Source organism: Phaseolus vulgaris, mitochondrion (genome assembly GCF_051622355.1).
Source record: "Phaseolus vulgaris mitochondrion, complete genome".
Classification (NCBI taxonomy): Eukaryota; Viridiplantae; Streptophyta; class Magnoliopsida; order Fabales; family Fabaceae; genus Phaseolus; species Phaseolus vulgaris.
The window spans coordinates 230,405-249,244 of NC_045135.1; the positions used below are offsets into that span (position 1 = coordinate 230,405).

At 45.4% G+C, this 18,840-nt stretch overlaps 2 non-coding genes across 2 annotated transcripts; one reads left to right on the forward strand and one right to left on the reverse strand.

Moving 5' to 3' along the window:
* Nucleotides 1–1,538: 1,538 nt before the first annotated feature.
* trnH lies at nucleotides 1,539–1,612 on the forward strand. Its single transcript has one exon. It is a non-coding gene; the product is annotated as a tRNA-His (tRNA).
* A 1,725-nt stretch (nucleotides 1,613–3,337) lies between these two features.
* On the reverse strand, nucleotides 3,338–3,410 carry trnC-2. The gene has a single exon. It is a non-coding gene; the product is annotated as a tRNA-Cys (tRNA).
* Between the last annotated feature and the right edge of the window lie 15,430 nt (nucleotides 3,411–18,840).

Below are 18,840 nucleotides of genomic sequence, written 5' to 3' on the forward strand. Positions count from 1 at the left end.
TGTGAACTGCGGACGACTAGTGGTTCCATTCCTTCTGACTTTACTTCTGGGTCAACCCAACCCAAATGGGAAGAAGAGGGTCAGCCAAACAGCGGTCCACTTTGTACATTTGCTGAGGCAGACCAATCGGGCATTTTAGAAAAGGGAAGGGAACTTTTATCACCGAAGGAGGCAGTAGAAATGAAGGAGGCGGGAAGCTACCGCTTCTAGAATGCAAGCTTATCCTTTACTTTAGAGCGTACCGCTATTGAAAAAAAGGTTGATGGATGAAGTAATCGGAATGACAAATGATTACGGTTGCGGAAACCGGATAAAGTCGGGAACCTTTTGAATCAAAGTAGCGCCGAGTACTTCGACTACAGGGGGAGGGAAGCTTCGTAGACAGCTTCGCGTCCTCGCCGCTTCTTTCTGGCGACTAGCTTCTCAAGTGGGTGGCTTGGTAAGCAAGCAACCTTCAGCATAGGTAAAATCCCCCTCAATAATAGGCCGGAATGGTGGGGAAGGAGGCCCCCCCTACTTCAATGGAAAGGGGGGAATCGCCGTTTCACAGCCGCTCCTCTACAACTACCTTTCGCCCAACATGATCACGAACGAAGACAGAGAATTGCGTAGATAGAAGGACGAAACCAACCCACTTGTCCTGATCGGAACGAAAGAAAGAGAATGGTGGCCCCTTTCGCCCAGGGGGCATCGTCGGAGAACAATGTCGGGGACAGGGTGAGAACCTTCCGTTGGTTACGCCCTTTAAGTGTTGGTTCTTTCTTATCTATGGAGATAGATCCAGATAGAGATCTATATCTTTCTATCTATCGATAGATAGATAGATATATTGAGAAATGGATCTTGATCTGGTTTCAAGATCTATGAACAAGAGAGATCCCTAAAGATCCATTTTATAAAATAAATAGATTAATAGATAGGGCGGAGCCGGCTGAAGGAAGGGCGCGCGCCCCTGCAATCTTTCTAAAGCAAGAAGCGATAAACTTTACTTTGAGAAAGAAGCTCCTTAGCACAAGCACTTAGTAAGAAACCTACCTTTTGACAACCTTACTAATAGAAAGGGGAAAGCTCAAGCATGCGAAGAAAGCTCTTCGAGCTTCCCTTCTATATATTCTAGAAAGGTTTGTAGAAAGGGGCTTCTTCTAATATCCCAACAATCCATAAAGTAGGGGCTTCATTCAAAGCTAGCTTGTAGTTTAGGGCAGGTTTGGAACCCTAAACTACAAGCTAGCGTGCAAAGGCTTTCTAGGGGCTCGCTTCAAAAAGCGGAGCTTGCTTTCTACTAAACGAGCCTTCACTGCCCGCCCGGCCCCTATCTTTAATCTTAAGTAAAGTTCTTAAGTAAAGTGAAGTCAAATCAATGAAGTGAACAGCCCAACCTCTTTGTTTGAAGCTTTGCTTCCCCTAATTCCAAAAAACAATAAATAGACTTGCTACTACTATAGTTATAGTCTAGGAAAAAGCTTCTCTTTGATAGCGGTCATAGGGGGTTCATAAAGAATCTGATCGTAGATAGAGACTAAAACCTGGGGGTAGGGGCGGATGTAGCCAAGTGGATCAAGGCAGTGGATTGTGAATCCACCACGCGCGGGTTCAATCCCCGTCGTTCGCCCATCAATAAATGGACCATTTGTTACGGAGACACAAGACAAACCTAGAAATCATTTTTTATTCAAGGAATCTCGATTCAAACGCATCCAAGCAATTGGTACCCGATTGAAACATAGAAACCATTAGATTCGCGTCGCCTACTTGCTGAAAGCACAAATGGAATGGCTTATCATTCATTGTATGAAGTTTTTAAGACCTCACTAATCAGCCTTACACTTTTTTTTTAGTTCATAATGAATGAAATGAACCCCCGGATGAAGAGACATTATCCCCTCCCTATTACTAAACCATGGGGAGCCCCGACTAGTTTACCGGGCAAATTTAGTTGTCGTGACGATACCTTTCTTAGTGGAAGATCGGAAAAGACTTCTTAACGCACGAGACTGATCGGATCCGCCGTAGACACCCGAGAGACCTCCACAAGGCAGGCTAAAAGAGTAAGAGGACAACAAGCAAAGAGTTACGCTTTCTTTTATCTTCCCTTGAACTTGAACCTGGTATTCCCGCAAAAAACGAATTGAACCGGGTCTGGCTGAGCCCTTCTGTCCATCCATACAAAGAACCGATTCTTGTGCAAAGCGGTGTCGACTCTTTAACGACATCGTCCGCAAATCGAGATCTATTGGAGAGAGTCATCGAATCGTCCTTGATTCCTCGATTTCATTTCGCTAATCGTTTGGTAAAGGCTAGGAAAAGGTAAGCCCGTCATGAAATTCCTTGTCAGGAAGGGTTAGCCCCAAGCCAGCCTTATCTTCTCTTGGATATCCAAAAAGGCAACATTAAAGCGGTTTAACGAGAGGTTGCTTTCCTTGGTCTTATAGTTCGTGACCTATAGCCGGCAGATAGGGGCGGAGTTTGCTTGCTCTTCACTCAGGGGCTGCTCCTAAACATGCTCTTCTTCTTTCGGAAATGAGAACCTAGTTTGCCTCATCTCATAAGGGCGATTATCGCTATATAACGAACGAAATAATGTTAGGAAAGTTCTATAAAGGACGAGACTCAGAAGGACAAAGCTAGACTTCCCAAGGACGAGTTTACTTGCCTTACCTTATAGGGGGTAGGGAAGACCCCGAAAAAAAAGATCTGTCGAAGACTGTCAAACTAGACTTTCAATCTGCGTAAAAGAAGAAAGAGCTTGGCCCGTCCGTAAGCTCCCTCCATAAATAAAGTAAAAGAATCTTATCCGATCGGCCTGTCCGCTCATTCTCACATTTGACTAATAGGTTGATTGAAATGAAATGTCCCTTCCCTTCACTTAAGGCTTAGGACAGCGCATCTTTAAGGCTTTGAATCGCTTTCATCGGTAAAATGACATCCATATCCATGGACACCAAAGGCTTCCTAGCCGGAGAAAGTACAGTTCAGTCTACAGAGCCCTTAGAAGTTATATCGAAGCCGATCTTGCTAATCGCGAGCGAACCCCTCGTCTATAAAGGATAGGCAATTGAGAGAGAATAGGGAGCCCGGTTTTGATTGAATATCCTTTCCTGTGCTTGTCTTGTATTGAGGTATACCTCAGATATGAGTCAAAGTAGGTAACTGTTCGATGTAATTGAACTCGACCTACAGGTAGTAGACTGACTTAGTGCTTGTGCTAAGGAATAGGAATACGGTAAGGATGGGAAACTAAGGCAGCTAAGCCACTACACTAGTACGAAGGAGCAAGCTCCGGCCCCCGTTCTATCCACTAAGTAAAAAAATGATGGGTGGAATGGCGCGGCGCTGTAGGAACCGGTCGGATTCCAACCGACGAATAGAAGTCTTGCAGACTCATGCCTTAGCCACTTGGCTACGGTTCCCTATCAATTCCATGTCTTTCTCCCTTGTCCTACTTTGCTTCACAGGTGAGACCAGGAATAACAGATGCCGGAATGCTTTTGGGAGGAAGGGCACAAATAGGTGGAGATGGATTTTAAAAAAAACTCTCTCAAACTTGAGAATCTAATCTCAGAGTTCTCCCTACCTGAACCTTTTCCGTGGCGACAATATAAAGAAGCATTTAGGGATTTGTTGATGATCCATGAACAAAGTTGATCAAGCCTCTGAAACCGGACTCTTTCCTTCCCTCTCGATTCCATCCATAAAAGGAAAGTGCTATATACAGCAAGACCTACTTACTATATACAGAATATAACAAATAAATATGCTTCACACCCCCCTCCCCCTACAACTCAAGATGCCTCAAGGGATAACATCTGGAGTTTGGATACTCAGTATCGGAATCGCATAGTGGTGTGGGACTTCGTAAGAAGATCCGCGATCTGAAGCTCTGAGGAAATGTATGGCATTGAACCCTGTATAAAGTGATGGCGAACGAAGTGCCCTAAGTGAGTTAGGCTATTTCGATATGCTTTGTTCGCCTCATGAAACACATGATTGTGTGCTATTTGGATAACACTCTTGTTGTCACAAAAGATAATAAATAGTAGGCCCAGAAAAACTCCCATATTCATATTTTGAAGTAACCATCGCATAATAATAATATCCGATGTAGTATCAGCAAGAGCCCTTGACTCGGCTTCTGAAACAAGAGAACGGACCGACTCTAACTAATCCACTCCTAATAACAGGAAGGCTAAAGGCAGACCTCGTCCTACTAAAGTCAAGGGCTCTTTCTTTCTATTCCGAGTTGGCCTGCACCGGTCCTATCCTATTCGATTAGGAAACTGATGATTCTAGAGCAAGTGACATCCATATCAAATCCTCCAGAAGTTATGCTCAACAGGAAAGTCATTAAGAAGTGCCACAGCACTATTGCTATTGATCGGACATTCACAATTGCATTACCTGAATGGAATGGCAGCAGTCTTCTGAGTCCCAATCCCTGCGCATTCAAGAACAAGCCCATCTAGGAATCTCTAATCCCTTGGGTACGAACTAGCATTCGATTCTGTGTACGTGGTAAACTCTTGATCCTTTAAAGAGAAAGAGGGCATTCTCCGCATCAACAATTTCACATCCTTTCCTTGCCTGTATTCTTTTCTTATCCCTGAGTCTTTGATCAAGGAGTGGCTCACTGCCCAAAACTGCCATGGAATGGAGTCTTTTTGTAGGAGTCTTCGGATTTAGGAGTCAGCGTAGGTCGAAAGCTTTATTTTCTTCCTCAGTTGTCGAGGAGTCCGCCTTTAACGAAGAGGAATGAGCTCCCCTTAGCAGACCTGTTAGATAGGAGCCCTTTTCTCCCCCAAGAGCTGGTTTTTCTTGCTCACTCGGTAACTCGATTCGGGGAAGGTATCGGAGAAAGTATTGAGAACTTTCTATCTCCTCTTTTTCAGTAAGGGAATTTCCACTCTTTGAATCTGTAGCGCAACGAGGTCTCAACGAAAGGAGCTAAGGAGCGACTAAAAAAAAACCTCACTCGAGGAAAGGAGTAAGCTAGATTCAACAGTCAAGATGGATTTGATGAGTTTCTCCACTCTGGGCTGGGAATCTCTTTCCCCGTGCGAGAAGATAAGGTATTGATGTCTACTGAATGAACTTGGCTGATTGTGGGTCTGCGACTATAGCCTTTTCGGGGAAAGCAGGAATTGGGATTGCTTACGTATTTAGCTCTTTGTTTAGTTCCTGAGTCTTCCTACGACTTGGGGAAGCTGTTCGGATATGCTATTCTTGCCTTTGCCTTAACCGTTCGCGCGTCGATGATGTCCCTCTTTTTCTTTTTGTTCTGACTGGCAACTGCCTAGCATTCAAGGCTCTTTTTCTTTAGTTAGGGTCGTTAGTTAGGACCATTGGCAATCAAGGATGGATTCTCTTTAGTCTTCTTTTCGGCAACCTCGGGGCTGGAATCTCATCTCTCTTGAGGCGGCAAAACTAATGGAGCTGTGGCGCAGCATAGAAAGAATGGAATAACGATATCTTTTTTTGTTCCACTTCAAATTGATTTCGCTGCGATTAGAAAAAAGATTGCTCGAGTCCTGTACAAGCACAGCTATTGCTGCTTGAAAGGACGCAAGAAAGATAGCACAGCCTACCGAGCTAGGTTAAATCAATCTTTTCTTCTCGATTTCTTCAAGACCTATCATGACGTAATGCCAGTAAAGAAGTAGGAGCTATCGACCAGATGAAATTCCTTTTTTGCTCACAGGCCCTATCTCTATTTCTTCTCTACCTTGGGTAAAGAGGCTCGCACACACCTAATTGAAGGGAAGAAACTGCTCTTTGAAGGCTCACTCCGATCTTGAATCCCGAGAGGGATTTGAACCCGCATCTTTCCCACCCAGAGCTAGAATGACTTACCATTAGTCGACCGTGATCAGGTTTGCCTTCCTGCTTTTCCGCAAGGAAGACAGAGTCAAGCGACCTTATCCCACATAGCTCCGGACATTTCTGCCGCGCCTGGGCATCCCGAAGAGATACTACCAGACAGGCAGGCTTAACCTGTTGAGCGGAGTTGTGACAATTCATAGAAACAAATGCGTCCTCGGCCTTCTTTGATGTTGAATTAGACTTTGTAGTACCTACTTTCACCTGAGAGAAGGAATTTAGATCCCCTGTGCTGCTTATGTTGCAATCCAAAAGATCCGCGTCATTGAAATCCACTTCTTGGTTCGTCTTAGGGGGCGATACGATTGGGAATTATACGTCTTCTTTGACTAGGATTCTTAGTTGACGCTGATGGTTTAGCCACGTGGCTAGCTTTGAAACCACTTGTCTCCCTCTTCTCAAAGGTTGCTCCAGAAAATAGAAATCCTGATGTCGGGTGCCGGTATAGACTTGATCCAGTTACGCAAGGTCTGGCATGTGTCCTTGAGTCCTCTTCTGCCACGTGTCGCAGGGCAGCAAACCTATAAAAAAGGATCCGTATCCGAGAGAGTACTCCTGCTAGCACTGAGTGTCTTCTTTCCACTAGGCTGAAATACGGCTTATTCTTTCTCACCCGTGCGCACGCATCTCGCTTCTTGCTCCCTTACCCATACGGCCTTTCTGGGTTTGGCCACGTTCCCTTTCTGAAGTCCGTCAAGGCTATCCGCTTCCGAGCTGGACAACCTTGAGGGTATTACGCCTCTTGGCCTCTCTTCACACTTACACACCACTTAGTGGTGATGTACTGTGCTTCGAAGGTGATAGCCAGAGAGACTCAGACCTAGGAAGGAAATCCAATAACTTACTCCATAAAGGAAGGCGGGACATATCCTACCTCCAAAAGGAAACTCCCATAGGTTCCCAGGGATAAGCAACTGCTACAGAAACTATATCGATGATAGTGGAAACTCGCACTTACGTTTCAACCCATCCTAGAATGCGAATATGCGCCACGACGGGGACCTACATCGAATGTTAACCGTCAATCTTAAGACCATTCTCAGCATGAACAAAATGAGAGACCCTAGAGGCGATCTATATAGAGATCGTGAAGCTAGCACCCTAAACGGAAAGCGACTCTTCTTATAATTGAACTCTTGAATGCTCTTACGCTACCGTTCGCTACGCACCTAAAAGATGCCCAGGTCTTTTTTTCGCATAACCACGAGACTAGAGCGGCTCTTGAGGAGAAGTGAGTGGGAAGTTCACTTTGGTAGCTTAGCGTACCTACTCTTCCGGACCCATCAGAAGAGAGCTTCATAGGCGAGAAGCTCACATCCGGCTCCATAGAAGGAAAGATAAGAGTAATCTTATCTTTACTACTCCCTATAAGCCCCCAGGTATTACTTAAGCTCTTAACGATGCTTTGAATAGCAATCTTTCGTACCCCATTCAATCACTAAGCAAGTCGTAGTCCCAGCTTTTTTTCTCCTTCGATAGAGTTGGATTGGAAGAGTCAGCCTGCGGGGTCATTTTAACGTGTGCGCATTATTTAAGATTAGTCTGTCTTTTCTGGAGTAAGAAATCCAATTCGAGCTAAGCTAAGTTTACTTAGCTTGGGTTTAAGAGCTCCTTAGATATGGCTTACTTACTTATATGATGCGTGGGAAGAAAAGAGAGAGCTACGAAGGATGCTTAAAAAGCAGACTGACATGCGCTCATCTACAACAAATAGAAGAATGACGAATAAGATCCCAATAGGAGAAGGAGAGTGGATAGGAAGAGAATTCCTAATTGAATGCTTGATCCATGGGAAGGAAGGAGGATGGATGATAGCATCAGTTGCTACACCTCTTTAAGATTACTGGTAAGTTATATAATCCATATATGCAGTGAAAGCAAGTGCAACGAGAGAGGGAAAGGTGGGAACGTTAGAAGACTAGATAGGGGGGTCTCAAGGTCTGAAAGCATAAACTCAACAGCAGCTCTTGGGGTAACCTTCCACTACAAGAGGTCTCCATGCCCACAGAGGAACTGAAAGCCGATAACGCATGAGGGCCCTTCTAGTTCCCGTGGGAAGAATCTAGAGCTCTCTCTCACCCTCAGGTGGCTATCAAGAGGTTTGATCGCGCAGGGATTGACTGTACTCGAAATCCTTTTATCACTCAATTTGCAAGGCTGATTAAGGCACAAGAATTAGGTTCAGCTTCAAGGATGGTGCTGTGAAGGATCAGAAGTAGTCCTGGTCTATGACCACTTACAAAGTAGTAGCCTGGACAAAGTCCTTCACAAGAACACGAGTTCTGCAATTATCCTCTCCTGGAAGCAAAGGTTGAATATAGTTCTCGGAGTTGCGTTTTCATATCTGCATAATGTGAGAGAATTCATAGAGACGTGAACACTTGCAATAGAATGCTTGATGCAGAATTCAATGCCAAGCTAGGAGATTGCTAAAGAGTAGCTTCCTCTTCTGCTTCTTATCGCGGGTTGGTTGGCTTTCTTTCAAAAGCAAAGCCTATCCCTTTCGCTCCTCAACCTCAATGTCACAAGGAATTGAGTTGCGATCCGCTTCTTCCGTTAATTCCTCGTAAATGAAGTCGTCAGCCGAAGACTATCCCGATGGTCAAGCGGCTGAACTCGTTCTAGTGCTGGCTTCTTGATTTCCCCATCCATATCGGTCAATTGGTCCGTTCTGTTAATAAGTCTGATCTTGATCTTTTTCATTGCCCGAAAGCCTAGCAACGGAATTGCCGATACCTATCTCTATCTCTTCCTATCGGTCAGTTCTCTCCGCACCTCCTCTAGATAATGGTTGGTTTAACTCCAAGTCAGGCATCTTGTCAACTCTCCGGCACCGGTAGTCTGGCGAGTAAGCAACTCTCTCTTTAGTGACTCCAGGCAGGAGTCTTACCCGCTGATACTCTTATTCGAGAGATGGAATTGGGAATCTGTTTCGAGACTTCGTCATTGAGAGCAACTAACTGCCATTATTCCGAGGCTTATAGATGGAGACCCGGTTCCCCGTAAAGCATTGTTCCCTGGGCAAGACTAACCAGTAGGGTGAAAGAATCAGGTAGCTCACCATCTAGTGAAGTTGATTTCCTTGTCTTTGATGATGGAGATTGAGTTTCACAGCCCAGCTCCCCCGCTTGAAAGCTTCCTCTTTATGACATACCTGCCTTGCCCACCATTACAAGCAAGCCCTCTTTTGAGTCGTTTCCAGAAGAAAGAATTGATTGACGAATCTCCGGGTTAACTCCCCCACTAACGGACTTGACTGGCTTGAAACTTTCAGTTCTCTTACTCGACTAGAGGGCTTTCCCTCACATCCTACTCTTCATTATAGAAGGTTCTTTCTGTCCAATACGGGGAATCAGCTTCATTCAATGCCAGCATCTCTCTCAGCTGCAAGAAGATCAACTGCATTGCCAAGCTCCAACTCTGCTTTTAGCTTTAGTCGGCTGAGCGACTCTCCTCCTGGAGTTAGGAATCGGCAAGAGATAAGAGGGACGTACTTAACAGCAAGGAAGTGGAATCAATCCCGTTTGCTACAGGATTCTTTCGATCTGGTAAACCCTTTTTACTAGAAAGTCAAATCTCAGTTTGAAACCCCAATACTTGCTACTTCAGCAGAGGCATCTTCCTGGCTTAGAAAAGATCCGCTAGAGATTCCCTCTGACTCCTAGTCGAGATCGTCTCTTTCTCCTATCCCGGTAGACGGGCGAGCATCTCCGAACCTTAAGAAGTGAGTTTTCAAGAGAAGGAGTACCGCTCAAGCTTCAACTCCGCTCCTTTCCTCAGTTCTTCTTAGTACCCTTTCATGAATGGGAAGACCTCCCTACCCAACCTTACCTAAGGTCGAGCAGTTTGAAACTCCGATCCCTAACCTAAAGGTCAGTTTGAAACTCCCGGTCTAACAGCGTATTGTCCCATCTCCTAGCTCAAACTAAGAGCAGTTTGGAATGAAACTTCCTCCCTATTCCTATGGGTCGAGTGAGCTCTTGCTTCTCCGCTTCGAGTCGCCCTTTCTTACCAGATATTGGATTCCCTTTCAAAAGATGCCGAGCCAAGATCAGGTTATTTTCTTCCTCTAGTTAGGCATAGTCCGAATTAGCTCGTCAGTGGTAGAAGCTGGTTCATCGGCTTAAGCCAGTCCATCTATCCAAAGAGCCTACCCTACTACGCCTCCTATAATAGATTCAGCTCCAGCTGCGCTTTGCTTCTGTAAAGTCTCATCCCGTGCTGCCTGGGTACGAAAGAACTAGGTGTTGATTCCCCTGACCTGGCTATCTTTCCAGAAATGGTTGAATATTACTAAAAGGCTAGGGCTTCAAAGCGCCTAAGACTACGACTCTTTCCTTCTAGCAGAAGGTTGGCACAACACAAAATAAGATGATTCTAAGCCCTCGCTTATCGACAAGCTTAACCACGGAAAGCATTTGAACCAGACTGAAGCAGGGGCAAGCCGTATGCGGATGAAATCGCTAGTCGTTCGCAGCAAAAACGTTGACTACCCCAGAGGTCAGGGGGGTCGAGCACGTAGTACCTTGGTCGCCTGGGTTGATGCAAAAAATCCCAGGAAAAAGAACAGTGGCAAGATTTGAATTGACTTATCCGAGGGGATTTCGGGTTTCATCCAATTTTATGGGGAAAATGCAAGATTCAAATCCTAGGATTCCCAGTAAAGTAAGCACCAGATTCACTAGAAAGACAGTACAGGGGCGCGGCGCTAAGGTAGAGACACATAGAGAGAAAAAGAAAAGACCACCGGAATAGTCAAATCAAAGCCCTTCATCATTAGATCTAGGATACTTATCCTTCGAAAACTTCACACCAACCGAATCCCGACTACTCATCGGATCGGATTCTGAACCGTGTTTACCGCAAACAAACCTCCTAGCTGCTTAGCCCGGCTCCATAGCCTTCAAAATCTTTCATATTGATTGCTTCCATCCAATCCAGCTTATCCTCGGCTCACTGACCTTAGAATAGGTAATCCAGTGCTGCCATTTACGTTTAGCCTTCAACGCCATCTCCAAAGTGATTGACGAAAGCCCCGGAAAAGGTGAATAAAGCTGGGAATTTCCGCTTAAACCCCGAGAGTTGAACCAATAGCCTTGCTTCTAAGACCTGCGACCCTTTCTTTTCTTTTTCTTCGCGGCTGGTTCGTTTTAGGAATGCTCTTGAAAGTCACGCTTCGGTTAGCTTTGAATTAGAGACTCACAGGATACTGTGAAAGGAGCATCCATCTCATGGGCGAGTAGACTGATCGACCCACCATTTAAGAACCAAACAAAGCAAGGGCCCCTTCCGCCTTTAGGGCTTTACCAAACCAAGGGCGTTGACTAGTGCCCATGTGTGTGCTTGCATAGCTGCTCTGACTCTTTACCTAACATCCTCCCCAACCAGGATAAAGGTAATTTATAATGGGGGGAGTTCCACGATCCGACCAACAACTCGCGCTGAAGAGATGGATATTGGCTCTTTTTCGTTCGCTAGCAGGGATATTCGCTCTTGTCTTTAGCTAGCTCTGCTTTCTGCTTTCTCCTTAGCCTCAGCTCTATTAGTAGTAGAGCTAATCCTTCAGGTCGAAATACAGATTCAGTTTTCCCGGTTAGTCTCTGCTCGTCAGATATTAGGGGTTGCTCTAAGGCGTCCAAAATGGTCTCCTCCCAATTCTTTTTGGAGCTGGACGCTCCGGACGTACCAGCCGGGACCATTCCCCCGTAATGGAATGCGTTTCCCAACCCGTCCTGGGTACCGGATGGGCTATCGTTGGGCGGCATAGGGTGCTTGGGATGACAGGGATTAGTGGATCCCTTTTTTTGTATGCTTTACGATTTATCTTCGTTTGCTATGTAAGACAAATGGAGACAGGGGCTCTATTCGATCGAGCTTGCCTCCGGTACCTTCCTAGTGGCTTGGACAGGATCAAGTCATTCGTAGTTCGAAAAGGATTCAATCCAGCCGCAGGGGTCGGGCCCCAAGCCTCTGAACTAGCACTACAAAAAAAGCTCCGTAGATGGCGAGCCTTGTGTCCAAAGGTATAATGAGAAGTGGCCCTAAGGGTTTTCTAGCCATATCGAGTTGAGCCTACCCATCCCTCCTTGGTTGAGGGAAGATTCCAATTACCATGTCAAAAAGCAATCGCTGAATTCACTCTTCTGGCTTCTGCCATTGAAGCAATCCCGAGATCTTTCAAATTCCCTTTTGGCATAGTACACTGGTGTGACCGTTTAGCTCATCTTGATAGCCGGGGCTAACCCTCTCGGAGCATGTATCAGAAAGAATTATAGAAAGTGATAGTGGGGAAAGGTGCATTTTTGGCTATTCCAATCAGTATGGAAGTGGGCTCAAATCAGATGATTTTACTGCAATATCTATTGATGTGCTAAAGGCTTAAAGCTCTGTTCAAAAAGAGAGATTTGACTGCCATTACATAGGCTTTCTACCTAAAATCAAACGAAATGAAAGATTGAATCGAGAAGGAAATGAACCTAATATAGCTACTTGGTATGACTAGAGAGACCACTCCGACCCCCATAGCTCCCCGGGCTTACCTATACTCTAACAACTTTCATTCTATCTGATGAGAGCACATTTAAGGGGCACCGCTTTTGCGGAGCATAGCCTTTGGGGCAGGTTTTTTCCTCCCGATCAATATGAGCACGATCAGGCCATGGAAGACTCGGATCAAAGCAAACCTCCAGATTCGGCGCAGTTAAGTCGACAGCCTCAGATAGGGTCAGCTCATCAGAGATTGTTCGGAGACACTTCTTTCTACAGGGGAAAGATTTTTTGCCACGGCTTCGGAATCAGCATCGCCGGTTAACATCATTGGTTTCAGCTTCAACTTCGGCAGTCGGCATTCCCCTAGAAGACTTAGACTACGTCAGAACGATTAGACCTTGGCAGAACAAAAAGTCGAAGCGTCCCAACCCAATAGGATGCATAGCGGCAGGAGGAGTTGGATTGGTTGACATGGGGCTAGATGATATAGCCAGTGTTCCGTGAGGGACCAAAGGGTATCAGATATGTAACGTAACATCCAAAGGGTATGATTTTGTAACTGTTCTGTGCGTTCTCAAGGGGAGATCTTTCATTTCATAAGAGAAGAAAAGAAAGTTGCCTAGTTCTGATGAAAGCTATGCTAAAAGGCTACCCGAGTTCAAAGGTTGAGTTGCGTTCCCTGTCTTCATTGAGATTGGGTTGGTGTTCAGTGTACCTGAGTACAAGATCGAAAAGAATGAATGCATTTCAAGTTAGATGTCCAAGAGAAAAGGAACGAGGGGAAGAAGCGACGAGAACATAAAATCGTGAATGAAAGAGCGTGACGAGACTTTCTCAATTCGAGATGTTAGAAGGTGCAAAATCAGAGATCATCGTCCTTTACTTTACTTTTTGCGCGTGCTCAGCAAATATCTATTTGTGCTCCTTATGCTCTATACTACCTATCACACGTTCCTTATGTGCTTAGTCATCTGGAACAATTGGGGCGTCCCCTTGGATTTTTAGCTAGGTTGGAACGGGGTCAAAATCACACCCATATTGAAGTGAAGGACCCCCCCGGATGTAGGTCGCGCAACGAACCGGGTCAAGCCACGAGTCGAATAAAGGTAGTTCATCTGGTCTGTCTTTTGCGCAGAGGTGCTGGTTCGAGTCCAACAAGTTTCGGGGGGAAGGTTCCGCTCCCAGCTATTGGAGATTACCCATGCTCGGCTAGAACACGTTATGTTAGATGAAAGTCCACGCAACTAGCCATTCTCGACCAAGAGGATACCGGTGGAATACTTGGACGAAGGGTGTTTAGCTAGGTAGTCGACTGAGCTCTGACAGTTACAGTAGGGAATGAACGGAACTAGTAAGCTCGGTAGACAGGTAGAGGGAACGGCTAGTAAAGAAAATGATCAACCAGGGCTTTCAACCAAGGGTAGCTCGCCCGCAAGTCCTAGTTGGGGAATCACTCTGCTTACAAGTTCCGGTTTTCCGAGGGATCAAGATAGTATCAACAGACCAAAGGAAGACAACTGAGCAAGATAGATGCCACTGAACTAGTGTCATAAAGAGTGAAAAGAATTCGGAGTAGTTCAAATATAAGTAAACAGTTCCACTTATCCCAGGAAAGAAAGACTTTAAGCTTCAGAGAATGTCCCAGCTTGGGCTTAAGGTAGTGAAGTGAGCCATTAGCTCTGGTTCCGCATCTAAAATAAGTAGCTCTGCTAAGGAATCAAGCATCCAATACGAATCACGTCCGAGACGGGAGAAAGAGCGTATAAAGAAAGCGAACTCATTTCTTCGCAAATGGCACCATAGCCAACGCTACGCTCTATACTATCTAAAACCATTCTTTATTTCTGGCCGGTAGGGGGCCTTCCGCATGAAAGCGAAAGGAAGCGACCGACCAAGAAATCATACATGCAAAAAGAGAAAGGGAATGGTTAGTGAATCCGAACATGAGTGGGATCGAGGAAGATAGGGCGTCTGGCTTCGAGGTTATGCAGCTAGAATTAGGAGTTGCTACAAACTTGACTGCTGAACTCTGGGCTTGGGCTGTCCGTACTGGTCTCCGGATTGCCTTGGCTCGAAGCTTCAGGGATATTCGAAAAAAAAAGATAGGGCAGACTAAGACTAAGGTTGCTTTGCTTCCTTCACGTGAAAATGAAAAAATGGACAAGCAAATCGAAAACGAAGAACGAGGAGGCATTGCCTTCTCTTCTGCCATCTAGCCTCTCCCTCCTTCAAGCTAGGGAGGGAGAAAAAAGAAAGTCAGGGAGAGCGGGCTAGACAGCGAGTCAGACAGCTAGGTCAATAGGAGCAATCCATCGAGTGGGAGAAAGACAGTTACACCAATCCCGTGAGAAATCCTCTTTGAAGTTGAAGCGGGTAAGCAGGCCTTTCTTTTATTCAAGCTCTTGAAAATGTCAGGAAGTCAAATGGGAAATTGGATTGAGGAACTGAGCAAGCAATCCAGTGATAGTCTCTCTCTTTGAAAGCCAACCCAGTTTAAAGTCGGGATTTTAGGCACAAAAGCTGCGAATTCTCTTGCTGCGCTTACGCTTATTCCGACAACAGATTCATCGGTCACTGGATGCGTGCTAACAGAAAATAAGAAAGTCCGAAAGTCATAAGGTAGGTAAGCAAGCCGCCCTGGTGCCAAGCTAAAGACAAGGATCACATCGATAAGAGCAAAAGCAAAGACGGCTTATGCCGAATATCTTGAACTCAAAGAAAACCAAGCCTAACTACTTTCATACCAGGAAATCGAAGATGTGCCAAATCGTTCTCTATCGAATCGTAGTCTAGAGCCAAATGAAACTTATTCCACTTGACTTGAGCAAGAATAAGTAAATTTACCACGGTCAAGCCTAGTAGAGCTCCTAGTCCGACAAGACTAGCAAACATGCTACCACAGAAAGGAAGGGAAAGAGATCGGAAAGCACGCAACCAAACTGAACGCCAGCGCTTTCACTGGGAAAGTCTCCGTCTCTAGCCAAAGACCCGCATTCAAGCCATAGGATGGATGGAAAGCCCAGGGAATGAAATAAGTGACTCTACCCTACGTCGAACAAGAGTTGGCTTCCTTTCTAATTCTAAAAGGCCTACTATGCTGCCTTTCTTGGCTTGCTGCCTTAGCTAGCTCCCTTTCGTACCGGTTCCCCAAGGTCTTCTGCCCTTAACCCAGCGCCCGTGGAGATAACGAGATTAACAAAAGATTTTCTCGGTGCGAAGAATAGCCCTACTCCTATATCCTAAAATATTCTATTTTAGTTAGCTACTCACTCAGTCCACAGATTCGGATTAGTCAAAATAGAACTAGACAGATCAAGGAGAGAGAAGGCTCATCGATCAGTCTTAGCTATGGTTCCATTTCTTTAAAAAGTCAGCCAGGCAGAAGTGGAAAATCAAATAGATAGAGTAGATCCTATTCTAGATGGATTAGATAGAAACCTTACCTTAGCGTGATTCCATGCCTGACTTTCCCGATAGCGGAATCTATAGATGTTCCCATGGAGCGGTAACTAGGTCCAGTGCCAAAAAAGGGAAGCTTATCGAAGGGAGGAGTGGAAGCTGCTCTGCTAATGCCCTGGCCAAGAGACGACTTATATCTACATCCATCCTCATAGTAAGAAAAAGCCAGTGAAAGCTCTCTTCTAGGCGCTTATTCCCGCAGCAGACTCAATAGCTGCAGTTACGGATTCAATTGCGACAAGATCGTATTCTTCCTTTTCTGATTCACGTGCAAAACCTTTTTGTCCAATTCTAGGAACTGTCAGGTAAGAACCGATTCACTTCCTCACAACCTAGCATTTTATGTCCCTGGGTACCTTTACTCTAGTTTCAAAGGTTTGTAGCACTTGCTTACTGAGCTAGGGGGAGCTTCCTGTCCCTTGCTATTGCGGTCACATAAAGGTTAAGAGCGAGGGGATCATTCACTTTGAAAAGCGAAAGGATGAAGACTGATCCTCGTTTCTTTTTTCTATATATATCTATAGGATAAAGCCATAAGCTACATGCTTATCTAACTCCTGTCTGTATAAAGAAGGCTTTCTATGGTTGGTGTGAGACAAGAAAGACGACCTCGAGCTCGAGCTCGAGACTGACAGGGCAGGGCAGGGCAACCTGTCTTCTTTTTGATTGTTTTTTTAATAATAAGAGCGAGATGCAGTAGTCTCCTTAGTTAGCGTCCGAGACTCAACTGTCAAAAGCTCAGAAAAAAGGTTCCAAGACGGTGCGAAGACCTAGACCTAAGCCTAAGCCTTCAACTCCGCAAATATCGATAGCCGAATGGAGGGGAATGAGGGAGCAAGATTCGGAGAGAGAGAAGGGAATGAATGGCCTATCAATCTTTTTGTATTCTTTTCCCCGGTGGACATAAGAAGAAAGTTTGTCTACTAGAATATGACTCGAGCATTGATGAATAGCTTATTCAACAATCTCAAGAGGCATTGTGCCCTTTTCTGATCTTATCCTCTTCTGGGCATGTCTGACTAGTGTAATCAGTCCCTTGCTTTCCTTCCCCGCCCGCTGTCACTTCGCCGGAAAGAAGTTCCTTCTAATTAGATAAGGGATATGCTTTTGTAATAGCAATTGGATGCTTTCTCAACACGGATTCCAAGGCTGATTCACCATCAAGCGCGGTAAGAGCTGCTATTGACTCAAGAGCGGCTAGTCTTGCAGCGGCAACTGCTTGAGCTCCTACTCTCACTGCGGTTACGAAGACAGGGGTGAAAAGAGGGAGCACAAGAGCTCTGAGTCATCCAACAAGGCTTACTGGAAAAGACTAGAAGAGTAAGGTCATCAGTCCCAGAGCCTATGAGTGCCATGCAAACAGCACTGATTCACCAGAAAGACCGTGACGGTTCATGTCCAGCTCCTTCTATTCTATAGTTCCTTCCCCCTTTCCTTCACCACCAGCTGGAGCGCAGTCTTCGCCGGTCTCCAGGTTATCAACAAGACAAGACCTATCACGTGGCTACGAGCTCTTTCCTTACTCAGACAGACCCCAAGCGGGCACGGTGACAAGACTTTGATGCGGGGTTCGGAAGATAGGCTTGCAACGGATTCAACCGATCGATTCCCCGTGGCATATAAAGATTGGCGAAGCATAAGGTTAGTAACATCGGTGCTGATAACTTCCTTTTCTCCTTCGGGGGTGGGCTTTGTAGGAGTTGGGCGAGATGCAAGACTTTTTCTTTCCTCAAGGAGTTAGAGCAGAAGTTGTTTACTCGTATAAAAGAATAAGACCGGCTTACCATTCTATTCAATAAAATGAAAGGGTTGAGAGTGGATTCCTTTCTTCAATGCATTCCACCGAGGCGACTAGGGCACCTTTTTTGTAAGAGACGCTCAGCTCAAGCCAACTTCTATCAGTTCAGGCGGAAGGTCAGGGGGAGTGGTACAATTAGGCCTTCCCTTCGGTATGCGATATCAGTATGTCAAGTTCATTTCTCTCGTAGGCCCAGTCAAAAGCTTTTGAAACTTCTGGTTTGAGGGACTTCACCGCTAACGAGCATCGATAAGCTGTCGCAAGCAATCTAAAGCGATTCCCTTCCTTATTCTAATAGAAAAGGTAATCCGGGCCCTCCCCCTGTCTACAGCTATGCTATCTCTATCACTGCTAAGGTCAGGTTTTTTTGCTGGATCAGATATGGAGATTTCAGCCCTTTCCTTGTTTGCATTCCAGGTTGGTTCTAAAGAAAGGGTTGGAAAATGGAATCAAACAAAAGGTCAGATAGGCCTCCCGTCCCATTCTATTTCCTAAGACAAGATCCGTCGTGGTTCGGAGCCTCGCCCTATCTCAAACTAAAAGGCGGATGGAAGATGGCCTTCTTAATGAGCTCTCTCGCTTGACTTTATCGGTATAGCATTTCTTGCTAGATCGGATTGAGAGTGACTTCTTCCGCTGTCTATGTTTTCAAACATTTCATCGGTGTCGACATTTTATTCATCTCAGCCGGTGTAGGCTTGCTCCGCACACAAAGGCTACATCTGGGCCTTTCATTGATTTTACTTTTCAATTCATTTTGGAAGCCCTTCCTTCGCCCCGGGCACGCTGTTTAGATCTATTTCGGTTGCCAATGAAATGGAATATGGGGAACTCTCCGTCTAAGTGGTTAATCCGACGAGTCAATTCTCAATGTGATGCTGCTATCCGTTCGACGATCCTACTTCTGATGTCACCCCCGCCTCTCCCTCCCAGTGGAATATCCCATTCTCTATCCAATTCCGGAAGAATGGATCATGAAAGATTTTTTCGTTAGATGCCGATCGATAAGGAACAGCCAATTAGAAAAGCGGGTGGCAGGGAATGAAAGCACTCCTTTGATAGCAAAATATAGAGATTTTTTAGAGCTAGGGGCAGGCCATCTATTCCTGCTTTACTTTATTATAAGAAGCCTTAGATCTCTTTCTCGGTCGAGGTGGGAGTAGGCAGTTCTCTATGAACTGGATGTTGAATTATCAAAAAGATGAGAGGAAGGCGCTTCT